This window comes from Solanum lycopersicum, chromosome 3 (assembly GCF_036512215.1).
Source record: "Solanum lycopersicum chromosome 3, SLM_r2.1".
Taxonomy (NCBI): Eukaryota; Viridiplantae; Streptophyta; class Magnoliopsida; order Solanales; family Solanaceae; genus Solanum; species Solanum lycopersicum.
The window spans coordinates 18,097,731-18,108,060 of NC_090802.1; positions in this window are offsets into that span (position 1 = coordinate 18,097,731).

Genomic DNA, 10,330 nt, shown 5'->3' on the forward strand with positions numbered 1-10,330 from the left:
AGCAAAAAATGAGTGAAAGAAGGGGAGAAAAGACATCACTAGCCAAATTTTGATTTTGATTTTTCCTTTTGGTTTTTAGTATAATGTAAGATAATATTTCTTATACATAAATCCTAGTTAGGGTTTGTAGAGAATCTTAAAATATATTTACCAAATTTTTTATTGGGAACTAAAATGATTATTTATTTTATGGTAAGAGGTGTAGCAATCTATATTGAATCAACAATTGAATAGGTATGGGCTAAGCGTAATTCATTTACTTTTGTGGATAACTCCTTTCACAGTAACATTTTAGGGTATATTTCCTTTTTTAAAAAACTAATAACGTGAATTGATATATGTTATTGTGAGTAACATTTAGGAGTAAAATGTTACTATGAGTAACGTATATCAATCTAACACCGTCAGCTTTTAAAAAATAAAATATACCCTAAAATGTTACTGTGAAATACATTTATACTAGTTTTGTACATTTTTAAAAATACATATTATTTTGGTGAAATAATTTACATAATGGCTTGGTTTGGTCAATACTCCTCACAAAGGAGAGAGTCAAGAAAAAAATGAAAGGATGGAAGGCCAAACTTTTCAAGTATTGCAGGAGTTGTGCTTAAGTCTTTTCTAGTTGTGATCCCTACATATGCTTTGTCTTGGAATTCTTTTTATACATTTGTTCCAACCCTCAACCCCCTTTTCTAGATTCATGGATATTGAATCAATCGAACGCACTTCCAAAATCTGTTCTACTTTTGAAGACCCTGTGTTATATCACCAGATCTTGATTTTTCATATATAAATGTAACTAATGTATCTCCTTCGTAAAGGGTTTCCCCATAATGGCAATGAACAATTGCTCCAGGGGTGGCCAAATAACGCTTAGCTGATCATATCACTATCGAGTCAACTTGAACAATACTTTCTTTTTTTAATCAATTACTACAAATCCCTAGGGTTGTTTTAATGTAAATTTCTTCCACCAAACTCTCCATTTAAGATGGATCCCAAGATTATGCACGACAGGTAGTGCTATTAACTACCTAATAAATGTTATCCTTGTTTTTTATGAGTATCATATATCATATCATTACATGGATATTTATAATTTTTTATATATCAGGTACATTCAACTAGGTTTGAATTGAGGCATAGTTGATTAATTGAACACACACGCACGCACGCACGTACTCCGATACCCACACACCCATGCGCGCGCACACACACACACACCCCACACACACACATAACAAACACACACACACGTACACGCACGCACACACGCACAAACACACCTACACACACGCACACACGCACACGCACGCACGCAAGCACAGGCGCACGCGCGCACACGCACACACACACGCACGCACACGCGCGCACACGCGCGCACACCCATGCACCCATACACACTAACACACACACGCACGCATGCACGCGCACACACACACGCACGTGCGCACGCATACACGCACACACACGCACACATACACGCGAACACACACACACGCACACACACTCACACGCACACACACACACACACACACGCACACACGCACACACACACCCACGCACCCCCCACACACGCGCACACACACACACACATGCACGCGCGCACGCACGCACACACGCACGCGCGCACGCACACACACGCACCCCCCCCCCCCACACACACAAAAAAATTAAAAGAATGAATTAGTTTTTGAACAATCCTTTTAAAAGACCAAATAATTTTAGAATTATTTTGTGTTGTCCTCCAATTAATTATCGTATCTCAAATATATAATTCTTATACTTTTATTAGGAAATGAGGAATCAAATACTATTTGATTTTTAAACTTTGCCCCAAAAGAGAAACAAAAATAACTTTAACAAATAACAAAATATACTCAAAAGTTTAGCGATCATCCAAAAACTCATGAGTATTATTTCAATGCTCTAAAATCTGCCAACAATGTCAAACTATTTGCTTAATAGTTTGCTACTCGAAGTTTACACCTATGAACAAAGGCTTGTGTTTAAAACCTTCCCTCATTTTACTACATTTATTTATTAAATATAAAACACACTATGCATGCAAAGTTTTTCCTACGAATGGGTGTATCAACTACATCATTTATTGTTATATTAAGTAAATTTTGAGGCCTCCAAAGACAGAAAAAGAACTTTCTTGGATATATTACTCATTCATGAACAGACAGTAAATGTAGATATCATTAAATGTAATGACAACGTAATCAAAACATCCATCCAAGCAATGTTCACTTTCCGAAATAGATGTTATAGCAAGGTAAAACAGAGAGTTATAATACTACATAAATGTATTTTTCTCGCTTTTCAGTTTGATTCTTCTAAGTGAAAGATCAAGGTCAGCTAAAATCTTTGTAGATAATCTCTGCTTTTGGTGATACATGTGGAAAATTTGAGATCTCAGTGAATATTTCTTCTATTATGCCGAGAGGCTCCTCATCTAGAAATTGTCGATTGATTACCAATATCTCTAACACCGGGGAGTTGGCTAACATATTCTTGATAAACTGCATCTCGAATGTATCTCCTATAAAGCTTCCCAGCTGAAATTCCACAAGGTGATTAAATGCCAGGTATGACCAAGTTTTGGGTTGAAGAGATCCTTCAGTAGATTCTTTATCTGCATAAGTATCACTATCATCTTGATCAATAACCTAAGAAAGACAACAAGAAGTTGACTATAAGATTATTGAAGATAAAAGAAGTACAACAAATAACTACTAAATAAAATTAAAAAATGTCGAAGCACTACAAACCTGCATTTTAAGATATTTCAAATATGGGAAGCTTCTTTGTAAGCAAAGAATATACGAAAATTTAAATGATTCCACAAGCAAAATGTCAGGCACGTCAAATCGTCTGACATTGTTGAGATTAAATGAAAGCCTTGTTGGTACTTTATATCCTTCTTCAGCAATGAACTAAGAACATTACATAAATTCAAGATTAAGTCTGCCCAAAAAATATTCCATCCGTTAAAGTGTATAACAATAAAGACAGGGAGAAACATTTACCTCCAAATTTAAGAGGTTCAAGCTAAGTTGCTCGAGAGGAGAACAAGACTAGAAAATCTTTGTAAAATCAAGACTCTTTGTATGCTCAATGTATCCTAGCAGAGTTGCTTCTACAAGACGAGGGACATTCTTTAGGCAGATAGAACTTATATCGCCTGTGAAACTGAACAATTTTAGCACATGAGCATTAGTTTCAATCATTTCTAAATCATCTAAAATAGACATCTCCAATTGCTCAAGCAAGGGGAAATGAGATATCAAACTTTCTAGCAATTCAGAAGAAGTTGAGATTCCACATAGTTCCGGGCTGATTAACTTATCAAATCCTTCAAAGGTAGATGGATAATTAACTGAACAAGAATGAAGTTTTAGATGTCTCAGCCATGAACATGTGAAAAGTGTAGATTGTAATGTGTATTGCTTTCCTAATGGAAGGTGCAGAACAAGATCCTTAATGTGATTCCTGAGAAAATATATGAAGTTGTCGATTTCAGGAAGTCTTGTTAGATGAACGATGTCGAGGGTAAACTTAGTAATGGGACCTTCGTTAAGGGTCAAGAGCTGGTAGACGATCTCCCTAAATCTAACTGTATGGTCTAAATCCTCTCTTTTTCCATAAGGATTCATCAAGGGTCAACTCCGTATGTCTACACCAGCGGTACAAACATTTCTTTGATAAAACACTTATCCTCACAGCATCTTTTCAAGGAAAATGTACACAATGACGTTGATTACATTATGGGGAAGATTGCTAATAATTTCGGGCATTAAACTTTGGCAACACTCTCTTCCCATAGGAGGCATCATAAATCTAAGTACCTATATAAATAAAAAATATGGGATAAGGAATCTCTAAGCTATTTGGAAATACTCAAACAATCTCCAAATAAAATGGACGGAATTACTACTCATACTGTCAAATCAACACAAGAACACTAGGATCACTTAAAAAAATAATCACCAAGAACCTACAAAATATTAATAATAATTTAATGCATGAAATCCTCAAAATATCTAGATAAGATATAAAGGTTCATTGTCATTGAAATCATCAACTGCTTCCTGTTAATATCAATGTTATATTTAGCTTAACTTGATATGCGAAGTGGCATACACAGAAGTTTTAGTGAGTCAAATATTTAAGGAAATGAAAAAGCACAACAAATCATCTTAACACATCATACAAGAACACATGATTCAAATCATACTCAAGAAACTATTGAGGATTAAAATGACTTAATTGACCTTAAAAAGTTAGATAAACACCAAATTATTTCAGAGGAAAAGGTTGGGTGTGGCCTTTCCCGGACCCTGCTCTTTGTGCATCAGCCTTTCTCTTGATTCATAGAACTTGAAACATAGTGTTTTCAACTCATAAAATCTGCTCATTTGAGTTTTAGTTCTGAGAGCATGCCTTGCACGTTTTGCCATTATTATTATATAAAATTTATATAGTTCTAACTTATGTATTAAAATATGTGTAATATCAACCCAATTAACTTTTTTGAAAATAATAAAATATACATGTCATTATATGCATACAAAATGAAAAAATGTTGACAAAACAATATATTAATCTGAATAAAAAAGAATAACCAATGAATTAAAAATCTCATAAGAAAGTCTAGTGGACTAACATTTTATGTGCAATTTATAAAGAAAGAAACTATGTATGTCGTGATAGAATTATCAGCAGCCAAGAATAATCATAATCAAGCATAATAATAATTTAATAGATGGTTAAGAGAGCTAACATATAAGTAATATCAATGGAATCCTTGCCAGTAACATTGCAGATAAATTAGAAGAAGAAGGGGAAGGGGAGAACATCACTAGATCTAGTCTAGCATATTCACTAATATGACTATTTATAAAATTCTGAAAACCTCTTATTAAAAGTTGAAAAGAACTTTAAAACATCAAATCGGTATGTAAAATGATAAGTCGTTATAGAATATTGACTTAAATACTGTCACGACCCAAATCGGATCGCGACTGGCACCCACACTTACCCTCCTATGTGAGCGAACCAACCAATCTAAACCTTAACATTTCAATGTAATAACAACAGAAAGTAATGTGGAAGACTTAACTCATTAATAAAATCAATTCATTAACTTCTAAAATTCAACATCTATTATTCCCCAAAATCTGGAAGTCATCATCACAAGAACATCTACGATCAAATGACAAAACTAAGAGTATCCTAAAAGCTAAAAATACATAAGAAGCTAGTCCATGTCGGAGGTTCAAGGCATCAAGACATGAAGGAGAAGATCCAGTCCAAGCTAGAAGCGTTAGCTCACCCTGAAGATCAGGTGTGACGAAGACTGGCTTGAGTTACTGTTGAGTCGAAGATGACGGCACGTTTGCTGCACTCCACAAATAACAAGAAGAAAAACATAAAAGTAGGGGTCAGTACAAACTACGGGTACTGAGTAGATATCATCGGCCAACTCAAAATAGGGAACAGTATAGATCAAATATTATCGTAAATCAACTATAAAACTCAACATGTAGCAACAACAAGTACTATAATCATCAATAAGTACCATCAAGTTCATCCATGAGGGCTCAAGCCTCAACACCATACTCATTTGGGAATTAAGTTTATTAAGTTGAGTATATTATCATCTTTCAAGATTCATTATCTTTCCTCCTCTTGTGTCGGTACGTGAAACTCCGATCCCCTACTACTATGTGTCGGTACGTGACACTCTGATCCCCTACATGTGTCGGAACGTGACACTCCGATCCCCTACATGTGTCGGTACGTGACACTCCGATCCCCTACATGTGTCAGAACGTGACACTCTGATCCCCTACATGTGTCGGTATGTGACACTCCGATCCTCTACATGTGTCGGAACGTGACACTCCTATCCCCTACATGTGTCGGTACGTTACACTCCGATCCCCTACATGTGTCGGAACGTGACACTCCGATCCCCTACATGTGTCGGAACGTGACACTCCGATCCCCTACATGTGTCGGTACGTGACACTCCGATCCACTAATACTATGTGTCGGAATGTGACACTCCGATCCACAAATACTATGTGTCAGAACGTGACACTCCGATCCACTAATAATATGTGTCGGAATGTGACACTCCGATCCACTAATATCATTCTGTAAATCATCAAGCCTTCTCTATTCCAAGGCACCATCAATCCCATTACTTTAATTCATCAAGCCTTCTTCTATACCAAGGTATCATCATTAATAATGTATATTAAAGTTTCTTTTCAAGATTTGGGATTCAATATTTTCATCATGCTTATCTTATCACAATCACATAATCATATTCATGCAAACATACCATTAAGCATATAGTACGGTTTACAATACTACCAATACATATCATTCACTATTAAGAGTTTACTATGAAAGCATGAAAACCATAACCTACCCCCACCGAAGAATTGAAATCAAGCAAGTTAATCCTCAAAGCTTGGTGTTTTCTTCTTCTTCTCGATCGTTTCTCTCTCTCCCTTCTTGTTCTTTCTATTTTCTTATTCAAACCCTCTTTCTTTTACCCTAATTAGTATATAATTAAGAATAAAAGATGGCAATAATACCCCACTAAATAAATTAGGGTTACCTCTTTTAACCCCCAAGAATTTGAGTTATTAATATAAACCCACGAACTTTATAATTAAGGCAAGAATATCAAAAACGTCCCTTAAAACTTAACCAGAAATCCGACTCCAACTGGGATTATGCAAACTGTGACGGGTCGTCGTGCCTGCGACGGTCCGTTCTGCAGGTCATCGCAGAGTGCAAAGACCCAAATTTCCACCAAGGGTCTGTGACGGTCCGTCCTGCCATTCCGTCACAAAGTTCAGAGAGTCGATTTTTAGTACCCGATTTCAGATTTTCTAAGTGTTTTAAAACGAGACCCTGCGACGGTCCGTCGTGCCCATGACGGTCCGTCGTGGGGTCCGTCGCCTCAACCTATTTTTCCAGAAATAAAATCTGCTGCTCAAAAATGACTAGACAGGTCGTTACATTAGATACCAATTTACCCATCGTTCGTCCCCGAACGATCACAAAAAGGAAAACAAGGGCGAAAAGGAGTACCTGAATCTGTGAACAGATATGGGTATTTTTCTCACATATCCGCCTCCTTCTCCCAAGTGGCTTCTTCAACCGGTCGATTCTTCCATTGCACCTTGATGGATGCAATCTCTCTTGACCTCAACTTGCAAACTTCTCTATCTAAAATAGCAACAGGCTCCTCCTCATAAGATAAGTTCTTATCAAGCAAAACTGAATCCCAACGGATAATGTAGTTTCCGTCCCCATGATATCTTTTCAACATAGACACATGGAATACCGGATGTACTCCGGACATCCCTGGAGGCAAGGCTAACTCATAAGCCACCTCTCCTACTCGCTTAAGTACTTCAAATGGTCCAATGTACCTTGGACTTAGTTTACCCCTTTTTCCAAACCGCATCACCCCTTTCATGGGCGAAACTTTCAACAAGACTTGTTCACCTTCCATGAACTCTAAGTGTCTAACCTTTCGATCTGCATATTCTTTTTGTCTACTTTGCGCCGCTAGAAGCTTTTCTTGAATAGACTTCACTTTCTCTATCGAATCCCTCAAAAGGTCAGTACCCCAAGGTCTAACCTCGAATGCATCAAACCAACCAATGGGAGACCTACATCTCCTCCCATACAATGCTTCAAATGGGGCCATATCAATACTTGAGTGATAGCTATTATTGTATGAAAACTCCGCTAAGGGTAGGAAACTATCCCAATGGCCAGCAAACTCTATCACACATGCACGAAGCATATCCTCCAACACTTGAATCGTTCGCTCAGACTGACCGTCGGTCTGAGGATGGAACGCAGTACTAAGGTCCAACCTAGTACCCAATTCCGCATACAATGTTTTCCAAAACATAGAAGTAAACTGCGTACCTCTATCTGATATGATGGATAGTGGAACCCCATGCAATCGCACCACTTCCGAGATGTAAAGTTTGGCTAACTTTTCTGCATTGTAAGTCACCTTGAGCGTAATGAAATGAGCAGATTTAGTTAACCTATCAACAATCACCCAAATATAATCAAACTTTCCCAATGTCTTGGGAAGACCAACCAGGAAGTCCATTGCGATCCTCTCCCATTTCCATTCCGAAATGGGCATTCTCTGAAGTGTTCCTCCGGGCCTTTGGTGTTCATACTTTACTTGTTGACAGTTTGGACACTTAGCAATAAAGTCAACAATATCACGCTTCATTCTACTCCACCAAAAGTGTTGTTTTAGGTCACGATACATCTTGGTTGCACCCGGATGTATAGAATACCTTGACCTATGAGCTTCTGTCAGAATAGTGTTGATCAAATCATCAACACAGGGCACACATACCCTTCCCTTGATTCTCAAAACACCTTCCTCATTGATTTGTGCTTCCTTAGCCTCTCCTCGCAATACCTTATCTTGGATTCTTCTTAGTTTCTCATCATCAAACTGTTTTCCCTTAATTTTGTCAAGAAAAGAAGATCTTGACTCCACAGAAGCCAACAATCCTCCCTTCTCATTTACTTCTAATCTCATCAAGTCATTAGCTAGAGTCTGAACCTCTCTAGCCAAAGGGCGTCTAGAAGCTTGCAAGTGAGCTAGACTTCCCATGCTTCCCACCTTTCTACTTAAAGCATCCACTACAACATTCGCCTTCCCCGGATGATACAAAATAGTGATGTCGTAGTCCTTCAGTAGTTCCATCCATCTCCTCTGTCTCAAGTTCAAATCTTTCTTAGTAAAGACATACTGTAGGCTACGATGATCCGTATAGACCTCACACTTAACCCCATATAAATAGTGTCTCCATTGCTTTAATGCAAACACTACCGCGGCCAATTCCAAATCATGAGTTGGGTAGTTACGTTCATGCACTTTTAATTGTCTTGAAGCATAAGCAATCACATTCTTCTCTTGCATTAGCACTGCACTCAAACCCGAATAGGATGCATCACAATAGACAATGAAATTCTTACCTTCCACTGGCAAGGTGAGAATGGGTGCGGTAGTCAACAAAGTCTTGAGCTTCTGAAAGCTTTCTTCACACTCATCCGACCATACAAATGGAACATTTTGCTTAGTCAGGTTCGTTAGTTGGGAAGCAATAGAAGAGAATCCCTTGACAAATCGGCGGTAGTAGCTAGCTAACCCAACAAAGCTCCTTATTTCTGACACATTAGTAGGTCTTACCCAATTCTTTACTGTCTCAATCTTAGAAGGATCCACCATCACTCAATCCTTAAAAACCACGTGCCCCAAGAAGGACACTGCATCTAGCCAAAACTCACACTTAGAGAACTTGGCATAAAACTTTTTCTCCCTCAACATTTCTAATACCATTCTCAAATGCTCTTCATGTTCCTTCTTGCTCTTTGAGTATACCAATATATCATCAATAAATACGATCACGAAAAGGTCCAAATATGGCTTAAAAATCTCGTTCATCAAGCTCATGAACGCAGCAGGGGCATTCGTAAGACCAAAAGACATCACTACAAATTCGTAATGCCCATACCTCGTTCGAAAAGCAGTCTTTGGCACATCCGTTGCCCGTATTTTCAATTGATGATAACCGGATCTCAAGTCAATCTTAGAGAAGACACAAGCACCTTGTAACTGATCGAACAAGTCATCAATGCGGGGAAGAGGATACTTGTTCTTTATGGTTACCTTGTTTAGTTGTCTGTAGTCTATACACATTCGAAAACTCTCATCCTTCTTCTTTAGAAACAAAACTGGAGCACCCCAAGGAGATGCACTTGGTCTAATAAAGCCTTTGTTTAACAACTCTTGAAGTTGGGCTTTTAACTCTCTTAACTCCGCGGGAGCCATTCTATAAGGGGGTATAGAAATGGGGCGAGTACCCGGTTCAAGATCAATGCAGAAGTCAATATCCCTATCTGGTGGCATACCTTGATAATGCATGAAACTTAGCCTCATATGCATTAACTGACATCCTACCTTGCTCTAGGCTCAAGAACTCATCCCTTTTCCTATCCCTCAAAGTTCGGGAGATATACTTCTCCATAAACAAGCTAGAGAATGAGGCCCAAGTCATAGGTGGTGCCTCTGTTGGTTGACACTCAATATGTGACCGCCACCACATTTTGGCGTTCCCTTGAAACTGATAAGTCACAAACTCCACACCAAACCGTTCTACTATACCCATCTTGTGTAGTAGCTCGTGACAGTCAACAAGAAAATCACAAGCATCCTCCGATTCAGCACCCTTGAAGACCGGAGGTTTTGGCG